At 42.6% G+C, this 26,029-nt stretch overlaps 1 long non-coding RNA gene across 1 annotated transcript in view; it reads left to right on the top strand.

Moving 5' to 3' along the window:
• Window positions 1-23,356, top strand: part of LOC124409232 — a 33,988-nt gene extending 10,632 nt beyond the window's left edge. The window contains exon 3 of the long non-coding RNA XR_006929504.1: window positions 23,219-23,356. This is a non-coding gene — a long non-coding RNA (uncharacterized LOC124409232). The remainder of the gene's footprint in view (window positions 1-23,218) is intronic.
• The last annotated feature ends 2,673 nt before the right edge of the window (window positions 23,357-26,029 follow it).

The raw sequence follows: 26,029 nt of genomic DNA on the forward strand, positions 1-26,029 counted from the left end.
TAACCTTTCGGACATCTAATTATCATAACCCGACCCTACTCACGGGAGAGGATCGTCACTCGAATATAGTTGAGCGTGAAAACTGTCTGGTAATAATCTTTATGGCCGTGTTCGACTATAATTTCATTCCCGAGCTGTGAATGGCCCTTTTTTAAAGCAATAAACGTTCACTATTTTCTCGCAATAAAATTATAACCTCATGTATATATGTATGCGTATACATATAACCGATCGGCCCACGATTCCTTGTATTATTATAACCATTGCAGCCTTGCAGTATAATTTCTTAACACCAAACTCAGACTGCAGGATTGCATCGTGTCCTGTTTTCGAACGGAATCGTTCGATCTTTCATCCTGCGTAAATATCGCGATATATTATATCTCGCAGTGCCGGCATGTCCAAACAATTTTTTTTATTACCTATTTTATGGAAGCTCTACAGTCGTCGATAAAATAGATGAATCGAGTTTTTTTTGTCATGCATGAAAAGCAAAGATGAAAATATTCTAATGTAAATCGATATTTGAATTGGGATGTGTTAAAACATAAAAAAAATTGACAAAAAATTTATTCAACACAACGAAGGTAAGAATAATTTCGATTGTTTGAAAAATGAATTAACTATGGAAACTTGCAATCTATTGATTAAAAATATTAAAAAGTATTTTTTACTCTATATTCTATATTGTACGCTCATTGTGAGTAAATAATTACTGAAAATACTTATTTTACCTTCATAATATAGCTAAAACCTCTATATATTTTTAACGGATAATTATTTACTATAACATCGACGTTTATACAGATGAAAATCAATCGTAAGCATGGATGCTTCGGTACGTAACTTCTCCTAATAAAAATGTGTATCCAAAATGGAATTAATTATTTGAAATTAAATTAGAATAGGCTGAAGGAACGATTCTTGAGCTCCTGAAGCTGCATTCATGGAAGGCTGGAGGATTCCGATCTGTTAGGAGATGGTAATAGGCTAACACAAGCCTATTAGCCGTATTATTAAATTTCTCGGTTGTAGGCAGGATTGCACCGTCGGTCTCAGAAGGTTTTGCGTTTAGGCAGCCATTAGCCAGAGATTTACGTGGTGTCGTAACTCATCTCCCTCATTTCGTTCTCTCTTTCTCTCACGCCGTTAATTCCTCTCTCTTTTTACTCCCCAATCGTTTCGCCGTCTCCCCTTCACTCTTCCTACTTCAATATTGTTATTCTCCGATTTCCTTGGTACAAAAAAGTACCGTGCAAAGACAATTATTATGGATAGAAATAAATTAGTACAAGAATTGAGGGGGCTTGAAAAACCAAAAACTGTCAAGAAAATCTAGAAACAGTGGAAAACTGAACGTAAATCAAAGTCTAGTTTTGTTTTTACTCCTAATTCTTGGTTATTGTTAGTAGTAACCGTTTCGATACTTTCATTATCATTACAATAAGTTGGAATTTTTTTTTTCAAATGTATAGAAAAATAGAAAAAATTGAAGAAAAGAAAAAAATATAATGATAATGAAAGAAAGTGCGAGCCCCGATTGAAAATTTAATTTTCCAAACAATTAGGAAGAATTGAGAAAGAGTCAAAAGATTAGCTTCCTTAATTTTGTGCTTTTTTACAGTTATTTCTGCTTAAGTTTATGCGATGTTTTGTGCTTTTTTCCTCCTAATTCTTACCCATTTATTTCTATCTATTATCATTTTTTGTGCTTTTCTTTTCCTTCATTTGCCGTTTATTTTAATTTTTTTTTTTTTTCCATTCTGTTGGCCGAGACCCGAGGTTCGTATATTCAAACTGGCAACGTCGACTGGCACAGTAATAAATATCCCGGTCTTTCGGATACCATTCGCTGTTTAATATTATAGCCCTTTTAAACTGTAATTAAATTATAAATTATGACGCAGTACTGGGTTAGATTTTTAATTATCTCCATGGTCACGAGCCCTGTCTTGAATTTTATAACGTGACACCGTCTGTATTCCTGCTTCGAACACTTCGCGTTCTACGCGAGCCTCAGATCATATACTTCCTGACAAGTTAGTATGAAAATTTTATAGTATTCAGAGATAATTTGTGTGGAGGAAATTACGTGCATGAAATTTTTCTATTGACGCGTATTAGTTATATAATCATTTTTTCATATATTCATGTGAAATATTTGAATCAACTTAGAAATTAAACATCACAGGGATGAAAAAACTTTTCGAAATAAGAAATTCTCAAAATATCGCCTCGTATATATTTTTTCAAAATAGAGATAGTAGCATAAAAATTATATTAAATAAATCCTAGACCGTGAGGGTCACGTACTGTTTGTAAGCGTCTTTATACTCCTAGTGTCATAATGTCGTAGGTACGCGTGATGACGACAAAAAATAATTACGAGATAACCTGATCGGGAAACGCGATACGAGAAGCATTAATTACATTATATGTGTACCAATGTACGATATGATACGTTTCGATTTGCGCGTCAAGACCGCAACTGATTGTTCTGCCTAATATTATTTGACTCATTGTAGAAATGAACGAATCGAGGTATTTGATTTCTCTGAGTGGATTATGTATCGAGTCGCTGATTGTTTCGATATATTATTGTTAGCATCTCGCAGCAACGCGAATTTACGCGACCTGTATTTCGTAAACTCAAAACAGTCAATTATTACACCTTAGGAAGCTGAATTAACGACTGAAACTGAATACAATAAATCTTCGAATTTGTTTTTTCTTTCGGATTTGCTTAGGTACGGAGTTTAAATGGCCAAAGATAGAGGCTCTTTATTAGAGAATCAAATATTCGATGTAAATCAACACGACAGAAAACTCGCAATAATATGAAGCAGGCAAAAAAAAAAAACAAAAAAACCATTTTTTTTTTTCCAAAAAGTCATTCTTATTTTTTCTTGTTCGGTAATTCAGGGAGTAACAGTTTTTATCTGAGGATATTCGTAGAATTTTGTGAGAGATATTCACCACCGCCCGGTGGACGAAGGAGTTTACAGTTTGGAGCCGGATTGTAAGCGGAGAAAATGGGAGGGCACAGCAGCCTGACCGCAGCATCGCGCGGCAAAGGCAGTAAATCTTCGAAGGCTACTTTTACGGGGATTCTTTTTTTTCGGGAATGTTGGACAAACAATTGACGGCTAATAAAGCCTCCTTTACTCGGCGGGGTGCCACGCCTGATTCCCCGATCAGATTGGAACCCCATAGATTATTGTCGCGCCGTATCTCGCGGCTCCTTCCCAGCTCGCTTCAAAGATTAATTTTCGTGATCGATAAAACTGCACACAGATTTCGCTTGTCACCTTACATTCTTGAGTTGGATTAAAGGAGAATTAAAAGGCTATTCACCCGCTCGAATCGCAAAGCAGTCTAGATTTAAATGGTCAGAAATCGGGCAAGTTCTTTTAAATCATTCATGGATCGCTCGAAACTAATTGGAAATCGTTTGGGACCGTTCGTCATCATTTTAAAAACACTAACTTTTATTTTAGAAGCATCTGAATTCCGTGACATTATTTTCAAATCGTTTGAAACTATATTTAAAAATTTATGTTTTTTTATCATTTGAATCTCTTTTAATCTAGTTTAAAACCGTTTTTATTAATCTCGAAAACGCTTGGGATCACTTGAAACTACTGAGAAATGAGTTTTTTACTCCCTGAAAATAGTTGGAATCTTAGAGAATAGATTGGAATTACTTTTAAGCCGATTGAAACCGTTTGAAATCACTTTATAAATGTTGGAAATTGTTTACTGTTAGTCACAGCGTTTGAAAAGTGTTTGAAAATGAAGCTACAGACGTTTTTGGTGAAAAGTCTCTATATTGCATTTTGATATTCGTATCTTCTTTGATTTTAGATTATAAAATCGAAATCGTAAAAAAATTGTTTGTAGTATTTTTAGGCAGAAATTTTGAGATGTGGTCAATGTGCTTTTAAAACTCGATATGAAAAAAAAATTTGATTCGATTACAGTCGATGATGAACCCAAAAAAGGATCTCACTTGTTCTGACTACTTTTATGTTAATTTATATTTGTATTTGGTAGAATCAAAAACCATTTTCTGAGTGTTATTGCGCAACATTAGACTGATTTTGAAATAGATGAGTTGAAAAAATGCATGCATATTCTCCTTAATCACGGTTTTCCAAATTCTGTGGCAATTATGAAACTCCGAAATAACGATTTTTGACAATAGTGTACGCATATTGACGTTGAAGATTTCGTCTTTTCGATTCTGAAACTGGACCTTAACTGCCTCGTCATGCGAGGAAGGTGAAGGGTAAGCATGGTGGACTTGATACGAGGTTTTTCACTTTTTAGGGTACTCCTTGAGCGGGTTTGTTCCGATGGTTATCGAGAGGTAAAGCCCTTTGTTAAACAGCCTAATTCTCAAATGAGTTATAACCTATAAAACGTTAACCTTTTAGTGGCCTCAACGTCGGTGAATATTATACCCGTGCACAGGTTATAAACGGCGTTTATGGTATATAGTTTCATTTCCTCAGCTACGCATGATGCAGCCTCGTACCATGTTCAGGAATAGGTATGCCCATGTTACTCGCCAGTTCGTCTGGCATTCCACAAAATCCCGACACACGCATTCCTTCCTTCTCTCTACAGCAAGCCGGATTATTACACCCAATGTCGAGACTGTTTTTTACCAGTAATTCGTTTTAATCTTATTTATGTACACTAGACGGCGACAGGTCAAGTTTCAATCCTTGAAAATACGGTTCTTTCACAATTTGATCAGAGCAGCTTATTTCATGCAGTTATAATTTTCAGAAAGTGGTCATTCTTCATTTATCAACCCCCCGAACTCCAGATTGTGAATAATTCTTATATCTAGCAGTTTTTTTCACGATTAACCATCAATAAAACCATAATAAAATTTCGATCGATTCTCATCAATATCTAAATTACAGTAGTTATAATAGTTGGAAAATCTGAAATCCGTTCGACACGATTGTCTAATTCGAATATTGGAAGTGGAACATTAGATTCCAGAAAACAAAAAAAAGTTCTAATGCTAAGAAATTTTTTTAAAGACGACGATTGTCTCACGGGGTGAAGTCGGGGGTGGTAAAGCAAACAATGGCAGCGGTGTTTGCGTATTAAAATTGGAATAAGTCGTTACGCAGGAGTTCCTAAACGGGCCCCGGCTATTGGAGCGCTGCTGCCGGTGTTTCTGGTGCAGGCTTGCAGGCGGCAGCACTCGAGGCTCGAGTCAGTCTACCTAATAAAAGAGTCGTTAGTGACCGAAACGATGTCGTTAGAAACGAATCCGTTTCGTTGAACCGCTCTGGCTGTTACGTAACGAGGTATCCCACTAAATCTTGGCTATTAAACGATCCTTGTATAGGACGGTGATATTATATATATTATTGCCGATGTAGATATTATGGTCATGCAGCCGGATAAGCGTAATCAAGTAATCAGTGAACGAATGCATCGTCTTCTCAACTGTCAACGAATTTTAAATTGCGTTAATAATCACGTGTATACTTTTGCTTTGGAATGAATTAGGCTCTCAGTGGGAGTCGGGATATATGTATATATATATATATATTCTTTTTTTTTTAATCTCACTCGTTTTTTAATAAGTCATGCACGCATGTGACAAATCGCATCGAACCGGCTACCTAAATTTGCCAATTACTCAAATTTACTGCCTGGAAATAAATCACACATGATTATTATAATCTTTCTTTTTCACATCGATTCGTTTTTTATCAACATTTTTCGTAAGTACAATTTTTACACTCTGACAATGAGTGGTCTCCTTTGTTCCGGGTACAAGCGTTGGCTACCATAAATAACACAATAGCGTGTATCAAATTTCATAAGTAATAAAAATGCCGTGATGATATTACCTCATCGTCTGTTTTTTTTTCTCTCTCTCGTTTGAGCCACTGTTTGGATAAATATGCTAATTTTCACCTCTGCGTTAGAGTCTTCGGTACTTCCGTGTAAAAATTTTCCCTTGTCTTTTGACGTTTCGGTAATCATAGTATAATAGAGAAAATCAATCTCTGAGTCATGTTGAGTAAGATGAAGTAGTAAGTAATTCTACTTGTAGTGAATGACAATATCAATTGGTGCGAGTTTCAAACGTAATTCAAAGTTGTATTAAAAATTGTCAATTATTTACGCGAAATTTAGGTAATTCTACAGATTTAGCATTAAATTTGTAGAAAATCATCTAATTCAAAAACAACTTCTGAATGAAATTTGTTCTGATTCTCATGTGCTCAGATCCTAGCGATTATGACGTACAGTTGACAATTTCTTATCGTGTTTATTTACAGACAAAATTGTAAGTATCATAACGCGATTAATGAAATTACATCTATCAAAAGTTGTTTTGAAAAATATTAAATGTTTTACATCCAATTGCATAATAATTATATGCGTGATCATCAGGCTTAGGACATAGAAATAAATTTGCCGCACGATTCCGCATAGAGTATACAATTTATCACCGATGATTTACCGTGCGTAACGCTACGTGGATTTTTCTTCTCCTCTTATTTCGTTTTTTTTTTCTTTTTTTTTCGTTATTCTATTTCTCTGTCTTTCTTTTTCTCGACACTGTATTCAAAATCCGGGTGTACAAGGCGCAAAGTCGAGTGGCATACAATATCGTATAGGCATACACAGGGCGCGTCAGCGTTTGCTTTATACTTTTACGAGAGGATTTCATTCTTCACAACCGATTCTTCACGGGATACGCTCTTCTAGGGCTTGGCACCCGCGACACAATGGATTTCGGCATTTCCTCAGGGTGTATATAACAACTTGGTCATTCATTGCCAATTTTATGGCGGTTAGCGTCTCTTCTTCCATAGAGTTTTTTTCATTTTATCTTTTTTTTTCTTTCCTTCTTTTTGTCGCCTTCGGGGCAGTTCGAGTGTTGCATGACGAGTATAGTCAGTTCACGAATCGCTTTCGAGTTTGCGTATATATCTTATCGGTACTTGAAATCTACAGTAATGAAATCGATGTAACTTAATTTACAGCTGTAATCGACTCACGAAAAATATTACAGGTGTGGTTTTACACTCATTAGCATAAAATTTCGGTAGATCGAGAGTTATTATCACATTTCTGAAACGCATCATAAGCACTTTCGCTCATCATCGGTCGAAATTCATTATTCTTGGTAATCGTACAACCATCATGCCCACACTTTGCGGAATGCACCATTAAATGAACACCATACTACTCCGTTATAATTGTCCTCCAAAAATGTTCGTAGACCGTTTAGTGTTCGTTTGCGTGTTTGTTTATATCAACTGTCTATAATCGTAACAGTAACAACATTTTTCGTTGACTTTAACAATCTGAAAAGGTATATTTTCGCTGTCATAAAAGTTTCTTCTACGAGTGTATATCTACCAGTATAATACGTGGCAGCGTTGCGACTTGCCAGCCGAGTTGAACAATGTTGGCCCGTTGTTCATTATTCTACGAAACCGTTTAAACGTACTTTCGAACGATGAGTGTGTACACATGTTATATTGTTGAGGAATTGAGGGACGAAGGAGTGCAGAGCTTGATTGTCGATTTCGATCACGTTGGCAAGTTCTTGTTTACATACTTGGTACAGAGAGACTAGCTCTGAATCCGAAATTTCAGGCGTATGTCCGCTTTTAGGCACGTTCGATAAGAGAAAAAGGAGCAATGGATAAAAAACCTTAGAGCCACCCATCCGATTCATCCTAATACACATTCTATCGGCACTATTGTCACCGATCGGTTTAGGCCGTCAAGTTTAGGCGTTGACCGAGATTCAAGGAAATTTAAATTTTATTCCACGCGTTTGAGAGCCGTTCCTCCACACTGTCCTCCGGCGTTTTCAACACAGCCTGTCGCTTGTCTGTCGCAAAGTCACGTTCGCTACATTGAAACCGTTTACAAGATGCCACGTCCTTTCTTACGTTACCGATTGAGCAATTCGACGGTGTATCACATGCCTGTGTCGGTATTCGACTGGTTTACTCTAATACTCGTGGATATTTGTGTCGATGTATGTTTAAGGTCCTGTAGTAAGGTTCCAAATTGATCGTTGATGACCCGCCATCGATGATTATAGTTCTTTCGTTGCATAAAAAAAGAACACTTTAAGAAAAGTTCTGTAGACGGACTGACGGAATTAGGTGAACTCGTTGTTGATTTTCAGGCTCAGTCCAGTAATGATTAATCTTCTCAGTGGGCATGAATTTGACGTTGATAGAAATTGATATATGGGTATATATGTGTAAGACTATACCCTATTCTTGCGTAATATGTACCTATATAATATCCATAACACGCCGATATGTACAGGTATAGTACAAAGTGCTCTCATCAACGGTATAAATTATACATAAAAAGGACGATATGATACATTACACGTTGTTGGCTGGCTATTTCCTTTTACCATATTTTTTCCCCGCGCTCGGCATCCGTTGATTTTTTTTTCTCTCCTTTGTTTCCTTCTTCTTTCCTTACGGTCAAATCGGTAAGCTAACCTTTACAAAACTGTGGTCGATGTATAAGATGGGTGTATCGGTGACTTGTCGTATCGCATCAGTTGCTTCGAGAGTGGCGTGGACCACCAGGTCTTGGCAAAATGGTAACCAATCCCTTGTCAAACATCCGTCCTCCAGCTCCAGCAAGGTTCGAAACCTCGCCTCGTTGCCGCACCGGATTCCTTCGTCACATCTGCCAAACCACTGTTAAAGCACACACGCTGTCTCGTGGCTGCTAACAGCCAGCTAAACGGTGATCTATAATTCTGTCTGAATCGTGGGTGGAAATGAAATGAGGAGGTTAATTGACCGGTAGACTGATTGATATGCAGGCAATCGTCAATGCTTAAATGCCGAGTAAGTCAGGATCAAAATACGATAAGCGAGTAACTATTGAACCGTATACGAGGAGAATCGTCAAGCTATTATAGAGATGAAAAAAAGCAGTATCGGTTTAACCACGTAGAATAAAAAAGCGGCATATATGGATTGCGCGCTTGACTCCGTTCACAGTTCTTTGGATATTGCATGGGCACCTAATTAAGCGGATCTAAAGACCGAGTATCGAGTGACGATCCCCGGGATCTACTTTGTATCCTGTTGAAGAGTCAGCAGGTCCTAAAAAAACGGTACGAAAGATCCCTTCCGCTGAGGATCTCCGCTCGATGCGCTTCGGCACCTGAAGATGACGTTTCAATTGATTATACGTCCGGTATCCGTGGATGTGGAAGAGAATGGCGTTTGTGCGAGCGGCAAAGTCAAAGTTGACAATAAAATGAGAAAAAGAGAAGCAGTTTTCACCATGCATGCACTACCTATAACGGTGGAATAATAGCCAGTCAGCACTGTGACGGCGCTTGGACGCATCTGCGGTTTGGCCGCTGGCAAAACAGGGCCACAATGGATTCTCAAAATATTTATTTTCCCCCTGTTCATATCGGCGAAGTCTTGCAACGGTATATATACGGATCTGGGAAAAGCGGTCATCGTTGGGTATACGAATGATCGCGTTAAACTCCGACAATGGTTGTTATGCCTTGTGCCCACTGTGAGTGGAGAAAAATATATGCGGTTTGACTTTTGAAGTTAAGAGTCCGAGAGAAGCTGGATTAGCCACGGGACAACGGACTTCCAATGTAGATTTCATTTTCTGATGCTTTTTTCCCTTTTCTTTCTTATTCCGTTTTCCCTTTTCTCCTCTTCTTCTTATAACTTCAGCCTCTCGGCAGCACCTTTTTGTTCGCAGGCTCCGGACCCCCGCTGCTATTTTCCACCAGGTTGACTCTCAAAATTACCCTCCATGCTAGATCCTGACAGGCTTCATTATCATTCTCTAACCAGAAATGTTCGGGAAAATTTCAGATTAGGACGCCCGTTCCACGCGACTTTCCACAAACCTTGAAACCAGTAAATTTCGCGGAAAACAATCGACCTCATCTCGATTTTTCCCTTTGCACCCACGGTTGAAATAGAGTTTCAAAACACATCGCTGTTTTCTGTTTCTTGCTATTATAATACTCATTTCTCAAAACTATAGAGTAAACCTCACTAGAGAGTGGGAGCAAAAAATAGAGAAATCTTGACGTGAATTACGAATACGTGCCTGAAGTGAATAAACTAGTCGTTTTCTACGTAGCGCATATGATGTTTCTTTTCCCTATTATTTTTTCTTGTGAAAAGACTAGAAACCCCTGAATTTAAAAAAAAACGTTTAGTATTCGTCGTGCTCGCTGATGTGCCGGAGTGAACAATTGATCGTGGTAGTTGGCACGTGCCCTTCAATTGTTTCTCGTATGTTTATAGATAACCACGTGTAATTTGGGTACAGGGAAGCAGAAACGAGACGACTTGGTAATAACAAGAATTTAAGTGCCATTCTGCGTGGATTCTTCCTCGTTTGAAGAGGAGGCGCAGGTACTTGGCCTCGGACACCGAAGTGGCACAAACGGTTGATTACCGTCCCAAAAGCGTAGCGTGGCGGTGTGAGGTCCATTAACAACAGTGCGACACATCCGACCGCATTACAAATATCCATTTCAGGTGGCTAGCGATAATATTTCGTACGATATAGGTATACGACATGACTCCATAAACTTGTAGATAGAGGTCTTACATCATACCCCCATCACAAAACCGTTGACTATTCACCATTGAATCGTTATGCGCATACAAACAATCTGGGCAGAATTGAAACACACACGTCCAGACACTTAGGCATGTTTAAGTTTTATTACCACCGATGATGCCTGATGGGAATGTTGCAGAAGCCACCCGTACAGCCGTTATCCTATCTTGACCCCTCAGCTGGTTCCGTAGATTCTCGATGATGATGTGTCGATTGGTTATACTCATCAGCGAATCTTTTACTCCGAGCTCGGAACAGAGCATTGATTTTAGGCTCACGCTGGGACTTCCATTTTTCCACCGAGCTGTTATGCGAAGGTGTACTTTTACGACAGATAATGCCATTGGATTATTACTGTAATATGTTTCACTCCAGTATGAGTCGAGGAAACAATAGCGTGTCCAGAGCAGACGAAGCGGCTTGTCACTCCTGTAGCATAAACTCCTTTTAACGACAAAAGGAAGATGTAAAAAAAACGACGAGGATGCATCCTCTTTCACATAAAGTATGCCAGTGTGAGTGAGTGAAAGAAAGAAAGAGGGAGATGCTGATGCAGCGGAGTGCCCAGGGTGCATCCATCCTATGGCATGGCACGGCACCGTGCGCCGATCGGTTGTAAATTAATAATTCCAAGAGATAATATCGTTAATTATACGTGGCCGGCAACAATGGCGTGATTGTTTTCCGTGATAGTACTGACAATATACCCGACACGATGTTCCGTGCACCGTGCCCGATCGTTTCGAGACCCACACACCTCTCGTCCTCCTAAAGTGCCTGGAGTGCGTGTTGGTGCGTGCAACAAGCCTCTAGCTCACGCTCGACACCAGCTATCATCTGGCCGGACGAGCGGAGTCGATCCTGGTGCAGCCTGCTCATTCGTTCGATGTTCGAACCTGTGGGCGGAGGCGCCAAAGTCTAAACCAACGCCTTCGCAATGAAATTACAGGTCAAAGACACACAGACGCTGCAACGGTGAGCATGCATTATTTATGGATCATTCGGACCTCTCTGGTTTTACCATGGCCTACGCTCATCCGCGGGAAGGTTTATGGACACGAGTTAATGTTCTTATATTCACCAAATTATTTTTAACCACCGAAAAGTGTACCGGTGCCCATTCTCCTCGATGCTGACAAGAGTGATTTTTGTACCTACTTCGGAGATGGTTGATACGTCGACGAGACGTTACCGTCACGGTTTGTGGTGATTCATTCGGAGGGAAGAAAAATAAGTGTGATCATGGTCGTAATTTTTTCTACATATTACCTCGTTTATTATTTTTTTTTTTCTAGTATTCCGAATCGTTTATGTACGTGGCTCGTCGAGTCGCGATCAGAACTCACGTAAAGTCTATAAACATTTCTGAGCGGGTGACAGCGAGGCGCTGGCTTCATTAGCAGTCAACGTTTGTCGGATATTACCATCCCACACGCGATCGGAAAGCAAAATTACATAAAACGCATACAGGCAAACTTTCACTGCTCAAATCAGAGCTGAATCGCCCCTACAGATACGCGGAATCCACGAACCTAACCTGACCCATCTGCACGCATTCAAATGCCTCGAAAGAACCGAAAGAGACCAACCGATCGGACCGTTATCACAAGATTTACCCATGCCACACGGACCCAGAAACGGTATTGTGTCTGTGTAAACGTGAAATCGGTTTCTGTGGAGCAGTTTGATCTTCGGTAGAATTAACTTCCACCTCGGAGATTAAATTAAAAAAAATAATTTAACACCACCTGGACATTCACAATACGAATTTCTATCATATTCTATAAATTTTCTTCAACACAGTTTAAGTCAGGATCTAAAGAATAATCTAACTTTGTTGAGCGTTATTTCATAACCAGAACGAGCAATAGATCAATGTCGATCAAAGTGATTGCAAAACTGAGAAACAAACTACATAGTTTTTCGATTTGTATCGGCAATCAGGAGCCTTTGGATGCAGACGGTGGCGTCGCGTTGCAGAATGGCCTGGATTAGACAGATATGTATAAACAGGTGGAGAAAGTCAATACTTTGTCAAGCTCCGTGTTCCCGTGCTATATAACGTTGCCGACAAAAAATGATCCACAGATTCCTCCGCTTCGTTAGCTACACGGGAATATACTACGTATCTGGATTGAGTTCCATAATAAGTTCTCGTATTACTGGCAGTAATCAGTTGCCGCGGTACAATTACCATCACCGCAATACGTGTTAGACACACAGCGTGTTATCCGATGACTCCTGTTTCCTTGACGACTCTCCTGCACCGCGTTCGATTCACACGTAAGGAAACATTCACTCCAAGTCAGTGTAGGCTTGGAAAATCATCTGCTCTTTACTCACTGGCTAATCAGTGATGATTTCACGGTGAACAATAGTTCTGTCCATCAAAATTGACACTTTTACCGTACAGCAAAGTGCCTGAAGGAGTGCTAACACATTGAAAGTAGTAATGGACGGAGAACTATGTCAAACACTGTGCTGTTCAGGTGGTAAAAACGTGGTGGTCAGGTCGCGTGGTGTACGTCCCCGCATAGTGGTGGAGAATCAATCATGGAGTAGGAGAGCGTTCATCTCGTGCGTTCTGTTACGGACGGACCGTTAACACTATATCCATAGTAGGTAACTAACTAGAAGGAGTCGAAGGAGGAACCAAAGCCTGAAGCCACCCATCGCCTACCTAGAACCTGTCTATTAATCAAACAAATATATGCATAGTAACTCATTGTCAGCTCAGGTTAGGGTCGTCATAAACAATGCAGTTAATACATTATCCATCCATCCCCACGCCCTGCGCGTAAGATGGTTGTAAAATATCCCGATGCAATGACTGATGAACGATGATGTTTTATGCTCTGCGCCTAGACGTAGCATCGCTTTGCACCGAACGTAGCACCCTTCGCTGTAAACATTTGCATCACGTGCACCCTGTATGTTGTGCTATAAAATAACTTCAATGATGTGATATGGATCATTCCACGACCCACTTTGGAAGACGTAGTCTTTTTCCGCCCATTTCCCGGAAGTGCTCTTCACAGCCGCTGATCACGGCTTGGAGCTCTTATTTTTGCGCCGATATACGGCGTCGCCTAGAGGGTTGTTAATCGCTCATAGAAGCCGGACTAACGCATAACGTTTCCGTCAGCCTTAGACCCCTACGCCTATTTCATGGAACTAAATTTGATGAACGTGAGATATGCTCGGATTCTTTCGCACCTTTTGACTCTCCTCCTAGCATGAGTATAAATAGAAACGGCGTCGAGGTTACAATATTCTTTTGCATTGGTACTTTCGACAGTACGGTCAGTTAAAATGATCTCTTCACCTGGCGATGGGGTTTGCGATATTGTTTCGTTTCCTCTTCAGTCTCCCTTTTTTTTCTTTCGTTTCACAGAGAACTTATATAGCCTGCATGACGAGTGCCTGTTGGCCTAAGTTATTCTATCGACTCGATCGTTTCCTGTCAAACAGGCTTATACACACTGAGTGACACCGTAGTACCGTGTCCGCAACGATATATTATGCCATTTGACTATCAATTAGAGGATAATTGAGTCTCTCCATCCGACGAAAGCACCGTTTCAGAAGTACGAGCACGGAACGATTACCCCTTGAATCGACGATTAACAGAGTCCACCTCCATCCCAATCGGGCTCCAGGCACCTGGCGACTCCGTTTATTCAATCCCAAAGTTATAGCTGCGCTCACGGAGATTTCCATAGTTTTCGTTTCACTCTTTCATTTCAAAGTTCAAGTGACTTCTAGTTTTTTTTTTTTTTTTTTTTTTTTTATATATATAAAAGCGCTTACTGATCCGGAGGTCAAGGTTTTCGAGACGTGCTATTGGACAGTCTGCCGAATCTAAAGCCGTGGATATAGGTATGAGAAATTCTTCGACAATCACGGTGATATTCCGCGTATACTCGCAGGGTTCGCGTTGTGTGGCGTTGACATTCTGTATGCATAACGCATTGCTTGTGTGGCCTCCCCTTAAACAATGCAGGCAATGCTCCCGCCAGTAAACGATTATGACTCCTCTGCTTTGGTGCATTTCTGATTTTCCGTACCTACCGGCACCGCCAACTTCTTCGTTAACAAACATAATTGTCTGTGGGTGTGTATGTATTCATGCGTATGCATGTATCGCTTGTTGGAACGGAAAGTCGATAATGGCTTTGAATAATTTCATGTATTCAACTGTCCTTTTTCTTTCTCTTTAACAAAAAAATACCCAGACGTGGTACGTCTCTAGTCATGAGTCTGATCGTGTCACAGGATGGTCTGCGAATGTTAGCACATTTTTTTTTTTTTTGCCTATCTTATTCGTATTCCTAAATTGTTTTCAAAACATGGATTATGGAGACTAGAACGAAACAGATTTCGAATCCTGTAAGGTTTCGTTTTCGGCATAAACGCGCCATTGCCGCTGTATGGATAATTGATTGAATGAATAAGATTTAAGCAGGTCCATAATTACTTTGTCTTCGACTCGAGATAAGTTTCTAACTGATGTCTTTACTCGGATGAGATGGAGGTGTGTTAATCCCTCTTTTCCCTTTCGAGAATATCTTACAAATTCCAATAAAACTGGCTAGGCGTGTCTACATGTGTCGGGCCGGGTTCTGTAAAATCTGAAAAATGTTCGTTCCTTCTTCGAATCTCGGTGTCCGATCAGATGCTCGATGCCCGTCCTCCGCGTTCTCGTGAACGAAGGATACACGGAGAACTCTGGGTGTTACTCAGACACACGTAACCTCTGACTTGATCCACGAAATTTGAAAAAGGTGAGAACAGAATTACAGGCTCTCTGCCTGTAAATTAAATTGTTCGCGATTGAAATTGTCAAATAATTTTCCCATTACGTGTGAACCGTTGTTTTACCCCTCGGGAACAGCATCTTGCAGTTTGAGAGTGAGTTGAGGTGTCCAGGTTCGTGTGCAGCACGAGGTTTCCTTGTTATACGAAAAGCTGGTCGATCGATCGGTGGGATCTTGTTGAGCGATAGGGTCAGCTGTTAATTACTCGAATAGTTTAGCTTTAATTAGCACCGACAATTAATTGAGATGATTATTCGAGCGCTGCCGCTGAGCCTGAGTGATCTTCTACTAGATTCGAACCGAGATTACACCTGCAGTCGGGATAAAGCGAGAGGAAAAACCGAACGTCGAGAGCAACGAGAATTGGCCTCTAATTCCTGTATTCGAACATTTTCTCCTCTGAACCATCCCTTACACCTAGACCAATTAGTGCGCAATTGTGGTGACCACTTGCCAATCGATTAATAACGCGTCGCACGTTGCCCGAGAAAGAAGTGAATTCCGGAATATAAACGGGGAACGGGGGATCCCAGAAGTGGATGAAAGTATGTCGGGTCGTGCAATCAAACTGCCATGATTTCAAATTAGCAGATGCTTCGCCCGAATGAATGGGCGTCCCGTCGAGCCTCATAACGCGGGGCACGAAGAGGACCCCGAGGAATGCCTCGACGGCTTAAGATATTCACGACAACTATATTAGCTGCCTTAGATACCATCGGCGTCTTACTGTGCGAGACGACGCACCATGTGCACGGCATAAACTACCGCCTCTCGCCTGCCAGAAATTCATCTTGAACCCCATCGTGCATTGGAAATCCAACTTTCGACCACTTTTTTTTACCTTACACCTGTAGTTCGTTCTCTGGGTTGAATTGACCGCGCATTAAAACCCGAGAGCTACCGAACACACGGATATTGCAATTTTCCGGACATCAGTTTGATCCGAGGTAGACGAGAGCTTGGAAATGTGAAGACGCGTCCTGCACCCTCTCAATTTTGCTGGAACGAAACGAAATGGAACGTAACGGAGCTAAACCAAACCCAACTTCACGTAAGCTACGAGGTATAATTGAATCAAGGCTTCGACTCCCCGTGGCTCCGAGGTGTGACCAGGTTCTCCCAGCATGACGCTCTCTCTCTGGCCACGGATCACCAGAGATCGTATCTCTTTCTTCGTCTTAATATAGTTGTCTCTGAGTTCGCTTTTCGTGCTTGTATGGCGATGTGGTGGATGCAGCATCCGACCGAAGATCGCGTTCCTTTCTTACATTTATTGCGTTCCCAATCTGCACTCCGTTTAAAAATTTGAAGTAAACTGAAAGAGAGAAAAGATGAAATAACTTGATGAATTAAAAAAGGAAGTAATAACGAGAAGCTCCGAGTGTTATCACCAAAAGGTAGAGGGAGAATAATAATACGAAGCGGAAGAGCTGGTTTGGGGGTTAACAAAAAATTAACATGTAAATCCAAAGTGTATTAAGGTGGGCAGGGTATAACCGTGTTGCTGATCTCGAGCCGCGATGACGAAACGCCATCTCAGTATTGTTAATCAACGAATTAGCATATGAAATCTGTATTATGTCGAGTGATGCGAGTGTGTTGGAGAGAAGAAGTTGGTGGGTATACATAAGCCGTGTTACACAGATGCTTGGGCATCGAGGTAAGGTAATAAATAAGATCAGGTTTATCAGATCTCCGTGAGTATAGTATACGTATGCGGTACGAGAGGACTACCCCCTGCAGCTATCCTGCATTATGATATACCAAGGTAAGCTGATTAGCCGGGTCGAAATTATTGTCCGCGTTTTTATAATTGGCTGAATAAACAGATGTTCCCTGAAATCGTCGCGTTGACTGTAGGCACAAGGCAGGGTACGACGGTTTCAGGAATGCCATACCGCTGCATAGAGTCCCGGAACAGCTCTTTGCACCCAGCAAACTAGACAGTTTTCAGCGTGAGGTGAGCCGGTGTATGAGAAGAAGTGCGGTACCGGTGCGCGAACACCTTAATCGTTGTATTTAGCCTGCCTGGCTAGGCTGCAAGACCAAAAAAATCAGAGTTAATCACCCCGGTGCATCGATACCTCAACACATACCGGCCGTAACCTACTCGAGTAGGTACTCCTCTGCTGCCGTTCCTGCTGCTGCCGCTGCACGCTCGCAGGTATTGTGTGGAGCCAAGCGCCTGCTCACTATAATTGGCCTCTAATTAGAGAGCAGCAAAAAGTAGGAGGAGAATTCCTCATCTCCCTCTTCTTATTCTTATTACTCATCTTTCCTCCTCTTCTTCTTCCTACGTCTACCTACCCGCAGCTCTATGTGTTCCCCTAGACTTCCTCTTAACTCTTCTTCGGCCATGTTAGTCTCCTTGTGCTTGTATTCTCTTCGTCTACGGAGAGAAAAGCTTTATGACCTCGGCTTTGCTGGGATCAATCCTCTCCTACACCCTAAGCCTGTCACAACTCCCAACCATCGTTTAACGCTCTTCCCATTAACAGCTCAACTATCTCTGAAAGATTGATTTACTTTTGGTGATAATTAGCCGGTCTCCATTTGTCAGGTTTGTATAGCCGTGATTTTTCAATCACGATCCCTGCCAAATGAATTTGTTTTTCTGAAGACCGACTATTACACGCACACATATATTTCTTGTTAGCAAAAAAATCGGAATATGTTTATACAATCACCCAATGTTCCTTTTGAGACGCAGAGTTAAGGCGTGGTGTGGTCGAGAGTCTCGAGGAACGGTTAAAAAGGTGAACGGGGAATGAGATCAGGATTAATTTAACGACCCTGGGTATAATTGATTGATTGGCGAATTTCGGTCTATCGTTAGTACGATGATTTTGATGTTGAGCTGATTACCCTACAGTAATGACTTTTACGATCGCTAAACGTGCATCTAAGCGACAACTCTAAATCACGCTTTAATTGGATGATAAAAGGCGCGGTACGTGGTTGCAGAAAAGGTAGAAAACATAATATCTGCAGACGGGAAAAGTTTTACGCTGGCTCGATGTTCCACTGCAGCTATGCAAGTGCAGCGATCGCGAAAGACTCGTGTGACTATAAGAACCGCTTTTCTCACTCTATCCTCAGGCACCATATTTACTCCTCGGAGGATGCAGGAATTAACGCCGACTCGGCGATGGATCGCAACCATGACCGGCGAGGGAAGCCCCATGCACACGCGCACTTCGCTAACAAGGGTGTGATCCCTTGATTCATGAGAGCCTCCCGGCGCATTTCTCCCTTTTGAGTAGCTCCTCTCTCTCTCTCTCTCTCTCTCTCTCTTTCTCTCTCTTATCCACCGAAATCAATCTCTCGCTCTCTAAACCACCAAATAGCGTGCTGGCCGACGAAATTATATCACCAATCGAACTTGCTTGCACCTGCCGCATTTAATTCCTTGTAATTCCTGACGCGCTGGTGCTTCGTTCGCGCTCCTTTATACGGCCTGGAGGCTCCTCTACCTTCTCATGCTTGTAACTAAATGTCGGGTGAAGCGACCAATTAATTCACTATGATGTATCCATTATTATAAAATTTCCTGGAACGATGGCAATTCACGTAAGGTTCGACTAAACAGTCTCCACAAGATTGTAGCCTTAATGAAACTCTCTTCATATTTTCAAGTATCAGAATTAGCGTGAGATGATGGTGTAGGCACGCCATAGGTGAAGGCAGTGATATTGTAACGCAGAATGCTCGCAACAGTCGCGACACGAAAACCCTCATCTACCTGAACGACAATTGTCGGGATTGTTTGTTCACAGGGTGCAGCACGCCATGGTGAGGGAAGGTGAATATCGCATCCCTGATAGGCTCTGCGAACAGTTGTGACGGAGGTAATGGGATAGAGAACCCGGACTGAAGAACAGACTTTAAACGGGGCTTAAACGTGGGCGGGGAAGTGATAATCTGTTCGTAACCGCAGAGAAAAGACTGTTTAGGAATGTACCGGACGAAGAAACTTAGTAAACAGCTTAACGCCGCTGGTTAAAACCGGGGGTCGTACCACGCCGCTGAGCTGCTACCAGTGAGTTGATGGAAAAGTGATCGGGTAACTTTTCCACACCGTAACTGCAGCAGCAATGCACCATGCAAATTGTGGGGCCTTTAGGCGTTGTCCAAGCCGCTGTAGGATCGGCCCTGTTCTTAAAGATAAATACTCGCTTACGTACTCGGTCAGTAACTAAAGTCAGCTAACCGGTAGTTAATTTTAATCCCAGGTTCTAACCCGGGACAAAGTTCAAATACAGCTAAATCCGTACTGGCAACTCACCGCTGAGGTTTTCTCTGAAATACCGAATTCCTTACTTTGTCACTTCTTGCCGCCTAGATTTTCTCGTCACTGAACATCCATGGGAAAAAGTTGCCGGATGTCAGGAATAGGATGAACTTCTTGCTACTTAGCACAAATTCTATAAGTTATATTTCAATAGTTGTTACTTAGAATGTAAGCTTTGCCTTCCGTGATGCCGATTCTTCTGCGTTGGTTTTTAGACGAACGTTTCTCAGTGGAAGCAAGAACCTGTTCGTGTTCTATGACCCAGATCTTCCCAACGGGAATCTATAAGGTGGTCTATGATCTACGAGACGATTTATTCAGATGCATCTCAAAGTACAAGTTTGCGATTATGCCGAATAGAATATTCTTTCGAGTACTGTAAGATCTGAACTTTCAGGATGCAGTGTTACTGCAGAATTTCATCGATCCCTGAAGCGATAAGTGAGAGCAGGTCGAGCCGGCAGCCAGTCAGTCAGTCTAGTCCCTAACTAGTCCCTCAAAAGTATCATCTTCTAATTTGTGAGTGCCCCTCATGAAATCCTCGCTCGTTCTCGTGCTGGTTATATTCGCGCGTTAAGGTTTCGCCGCACGAAGCCTTTCACCCCGGCTGCACGAAGGAGTAAAAAGCGAATATGAGACATAAAAAAGGTTCGGGAGAAGGGGGAAAAGGCCTCTTCTCGGGTGGGAGAAAACCAATATGAAATTACGCTCACGCGAGTGCGCGCCAAATTGCTGATAATAAACGGAGGATGCAGAAAAGGAGCATCGCGAGTAGACCGAGAGGCGGAGGAGCCTCTCGAGCCGGTCGAGGAGGAGGAGTGCCGAGGCACTCGAGAAGGTGGGGGCTAGAGGGAGAGAGAGAGAGAGGCGAGACGAGGCAGGGTGTAAAGCAGACACCGCGAGTAGCTTGATGCGAAGCTGAATGTACACAGGGCACTGCAGTGTGCACAAAGGTGGGACACGTGTGAGCGAGATCAGGGACCACGTAGCGTGTGTGCAGCGAGGATGTTCCGGTTGCCATGGATATCGTGTGCGAGTCGACTCGTTTCACGACCTTGAAAGTTTTGTCGTCATTTTGCGACCGGAAACACGTATCGGCTTCTGAATTACCCGCGATTCGTGTATCCAACGACGTGGAATGTGTAGGTCGCCGGAGTAAATATGGCGGCGCGTTTAACACCTACACTCGCTGAATTTCACCGTGGTCGCGAAACGCTCCCGAGGGCACTCGTCGCCACGACGTGACTGGCCGAGGTGAGACGTGATATGACGGGGCGATAATCGATAATTAATTAACGGCTGAGCCCGCCGGAGCGCGATGCAATAACCTTTCGCATCCCCGAGGCCCCGATGGACAAAACCTTTCCAGTAGACAACCAGTCAGAGCTCTCCAAGATGGCCGTCGTGACGGGGCTTCGCCGTCTTGGGTAGGGGTAATGACGCTCATCACCGGACAGTGTTTTGTTATACCAACATCGCCTGCCCGCCCCGAGATCTGATCTCATCTCTGATAGCGACCGGAGACCTGCCTGCTCCTCGCGAGGCCTGCCATCTAGGTTGGTAGAAGCTCCATACCTCGAAAGAATTACCTCCACGAACGACGTCTCCTGCAGTCCCCCTGATCTCGGAACGATCCTTTTTGTTTAACGTTCTTCACGTTCAAACTCCGCTCTCACTAACCGCTGCCGCAATCTCAACTCGAAGTGCTTTTCCGCTCTTCGCACTAGATGTGTTGATACGTTTGGTTAGTTTTTCTTTTGGTCACTTTAGTGAACACTCTGAGTCTACTTGAAGAAATTCGTTGCCTTATTAGTGTGTGGTAAAGCGAGGTCAGATTTACTTCAAAAACGTCAATTCTGTTGATGGAAACGTTGCAGTGTTTCTAGTTTAAGAATAGAAAACATACTACCAATGACCACTCATTTTCCGAAATTACGGTAACTGGCGTTTACAGTAAGTTATAGAAGTATCGAGGAGAAGAACAAATTGTCCACTATCGTTTCGAGGAGTGTAACAGGCGTTGTCGTTCGATAGATCAGCATAGACTACCGCCTTCCAAGAAGCCCACAGTAGCCGGGATCATGCCTGACGACTTAACATTGACATCGACACGAAGAAACATTCAACGGACCTCCGTCTCAACTCAGAGTCGGAAGGTTTTAATTCTGTAACGAAGCGAGTCCGCCGAACAATGATGTGAAACTAAGAAAAGAATAAAAAACTATAAGTGAATATAAAATACCAACGGTTGTTCGAGGCGATGGAACGAGTGTCGCGAGGATGTGTCAGAGGGGGAGAGCAGACGAGTGTTCCCAGCACTTAAGCCTCTCTTCTACCGTCCGAGAAGACGGAGTGAAATGTCTTCGGTAGGTAGCCGAAGGTGGATGGAGGCTTAGCGTCATTAACGCGAGATGCCTAATGAATTCCTTCGCACTAGCGCGAGATTCCCTCTGCGGCAGGCCTGCCGACCGGTGTCGTCCTCCCGTGGATGGGACGCTCCTCTCTCGTTAATAAAAACCAAAATGGTCGCCAGCGGGGGGCCAGCCTGACTCCGGAGTCTCGCACCCCCCGCGGTTTTGACGGCTCTATTCGAGTCTTGTTAGGGGCCGAGAAAGACGCCTCCACAAGCCCTCGGCTTGGGGCCGAGAAGGAGAGGACGATGTACCGAATCGGCTCCCGTCGCGCTGAACTCGAACCTCCGCGTCACTATCGTGCGACTAAACACACCTCGTGCATCATCCAGCTATGTTCCTTTGTTTTCTACCTTACACCTTTCGCGCTCATTCCACACCATCCTGAAAGTTTCACTCCGACCAGTTCAATCGCTGATATCTTCGCCCAACAAAGGCGCGCTGAGAATTCAACGCTTTACTGTTTGCTCCCACCCAAACTCTCGATCGCTTATGAACAGTCATGTCAGTAGCAGGGACAAAGATTTGTTTTGGAACGGCAAGGTTATCGGACATCGTTTCCGTGCCACTTGACCTCCGAAAATTCAGTTGTAATTTCAAAACTTGCAATTGTGTTTGATTCGAATGTAGATAGTGCCAAATCAGGTCTTAATCATACAACATTGTCAACGCTAAATGGGGAAATTAATATTTTTCGATGAAAATTATAGTAGAAACAATAGTCTCGACTCGCTTACTCAGGTGACTACTTAGGGTACTGCATAAAAGTGTGCTGATAGTTATTGAATGAAATATTTTATTGCTTTAGTGACGCGACACTTTCAAAAATGTGATTGTTTGAGCATCTTGATTCTCTTTTTATTCAGTAGGAACATAAAATAGCTATAACTCGTCTAAGTAAAGAACATAAAACTTCATTTTCATCGATTAGCTAGCAGAAAAATTATTTTTCGTCACGAAAATAACTCGTTATACCTATAACCAAATTTCTAATCAATCGGGCTTTACTTTTGGGTTCTAACTTTAATTGACATGTTGTTTCGTTTTTGCAGATTAAAAAAAAGAAGCATGAATTTCTTGCACAACAAGCAGAAGCTAGTTGAAAAACGTGACTCCGAAAAATGTTTCTTCATGGAAACAAAATTTCTTCTACCCCGTAGAATTGGAGCTAATTCTGCACGTTGCTTCTAAATAAGATTGAAAGGTATGAAAAAATGCTTTGAAATCAATTATTGACTGTTACGAATTATTGAAACATCCCTGGTATGGAGTCTCACTAGATGCAAAGAATAGATGAGACTCGGATTTGATATCGAACTAGGCGGTGCACCGGTGGATAAACCTATGATCACCCAAAGGTAGGTTGTATACATGTATATATTTAACTGCTCGGTATATATACGGCCGCATATTTAATCTCTGAATTTATAATATAATTACAATCCCCCGAACACCCAGCCCCCGACAATTTTAATACGTACGTCGACGGTGAGTCCGCCGTCTGTTGGACTTCAACGGCACTCTATAGATATACGTATGTATATTGTATATATATATATATGGTTGTGTATTTTATCGAGTTTGATTTGCTGGCCGGCGGGAGCGCGAGCAGCAGCCGCCTGCACATGCTTCGGAACCTGTGCACCACCCATCCTGCCCTTCGAGGTTAGGGCTTTTGTGCGCAGTGCGCAGGGGCCGGCGAGTTGCGTGCGCCGGATAGCCGGAGCCGGTGTAAATTAAAATATCGCCGAGGGGAATATTTGCCGGGCGTTCTCCGCTCTGCGCGCCGGTTCGGGTTGATGAAGTGTTTTCGAGGGCTGAGTGGCCTATTTACACCTGAACGTCATGATTTATCGGAAACTCCGATTATACCTCGACCCCTCCCAGAAACTTCCTCCGTCGATAATGCGGGACGCTTTTCTCAATTGCGAGAGGAATTCGTACCGGCAAATAATTCCAGGCCCCGTTGCAGAAGGGCCCGCCGCTGAACGTCAGATTTTTTCACAAGATTGTCACACGTCGAGCGGCGTCCGGAGACCAGCAACCTGTTGGACGGGCCCCACGAAGGCGTCGTGTACGTATCCCTGCTAGCTGCCAGGCCCGGGGGAAACCTCGAGAGCGTGTGTAGCTCACCAGTCATTATTTTTAATAAACAGAGTGTCAGTGAAGATAAATGCTTTTCTGGTTAGCCCGGGCTCTCGCCTGTGCACAATGAATATCATTATTTATTTTATCCCGCAGCTTAGGGAGCTTATTAAGCGCCATCCACACGTAAAGCACACCGGCATTAAAACGCAATTATCGCTTGTATACGAGCGTTATACATTATGTTAATACGAAATTAAGGGGCCCTGCGGAGCGGCCCGGGCCCACTAACCGTGCCTCGAAGTCTCCGAAACCGTCAACGAGTGTCGCAAAAGCTCCGTGGCAATGAAATTTGGGCCCATCGATGCGTGGGGCTGTTCAATTATTGAAATCACAAAATCTATTGAAAAACCTTCTGGAATCGTTCTAAGACCGAGCAAAAGTCTCTGTCAGAATTCGACATAAACTTAAGTTTTAAGCACTTAAAATCACTTGAAGCAGATGTTCGAAATCGGCCAAAACTCCAATGTTAGAAAATGAAATAATCTGGAATCGCTTGAAATCGTTACACATCGAGTGAAATTATTGCGAACATCGATCTTGTAATGACTTGTCACCTAATCTGTAAGCGAATAGTCTCTCGCACCGATCCTTGCGCCGAAATCGAAAAGGTGTGAAATTTATACTCCGTCGATCCCGAGGCCCACGCCTGCATTCGCGAAGAGACCGAAGAGGAATCGTCTTCTCGATCGTTTCACGTAAAACTCGGTTCGTAGTATATCGTCAATGGTCGGAACTGCGGTCAGGGTGGCGATAAATTAGCCCTAAATAACAGCTGAGTTTGAGAAACAAAAGGTAATTTGTTCCCTGAGCACGTAGCTAACAACCAAGGCAACCCTGAAACTCGACTCAGTTTTCAGCCTCCGTTGCAACGCAACGGGACCGCTGCGCGCAGGCAGGGCCAGAGATCTATCTCGGATAGCCAAGGGACGGACAGACAGACGAACCGACCTCGAAGCTGGATTTTTTAACTCGGTTAACCCCCGCGTGCGACTTTTCGGTAATGTGTACAATGCGTGTAATGCTCGGGTGTGTGGAGGTGGCCGTTCGCCGCAGGCATACTCGGCTCGGTTTTTCAAGGAAACGCGTATCTGATTGACCACAAACACCTGGATAGCAATGGCATAAGTCTCTCTCGTAACTCTCTTTCCACCGTTCCACGTATCATCCAAAAGCGATCGTCGAGAGCTGGATTCCTGCTCTAGGCTGCGCCGGACTGAGTGTAGGTATAGTTTCTCGAAATATCTGCAGAATGTTTTAACTGAAAAGTCTAATTGACTTTAGGACGGTCGTATATAACGCGGGTTAAACGACTACGCGGCGCGTAATATGTTAGACAGTTAAGGACCGTGTGCTGTAAAAATTTCGTTTAACATATACTACTCGACGTTTTGGTAAATTATTCTACACTGATTGTGGGAAAACAATTTGTCTCCTTATACGCCTGATAAATATTCATTTCATTCAAATCAACATCACGCCGGTTTATCCTGCTGATGCGGGCTTTACGGGTATTGGATCGAATTCACCTTGGAAGTTGAACTGGTTTTACGGATTTCGATATCGAAGAAATAAATTATTTCTCAAATGATGTTGGTCAGGTGGAGTCACAGAAACCCATTTTCTCTGTGTATAAACATCAGCCAATAAAATCCTCGGTTGTTTGAACTCTTGTCACTGAAAAGGACAGATTCATTTCTGAGTTCGTCATCGATGAG

This window comes from Diprion similis, chromosome 8 (genome assembly GCF_021155765.1).
Source record: "Diprion similis isolate iyDipSimi1 chromosome 8, iyDipSimi1.1, whole genome shotgun sequence".
Taxonomy (NCBI): Eukaryota; Metazoa; Arthropoda; class Insecta; order Hymenoptera; family Diprionidae; genus Diprion; species Diprion similis.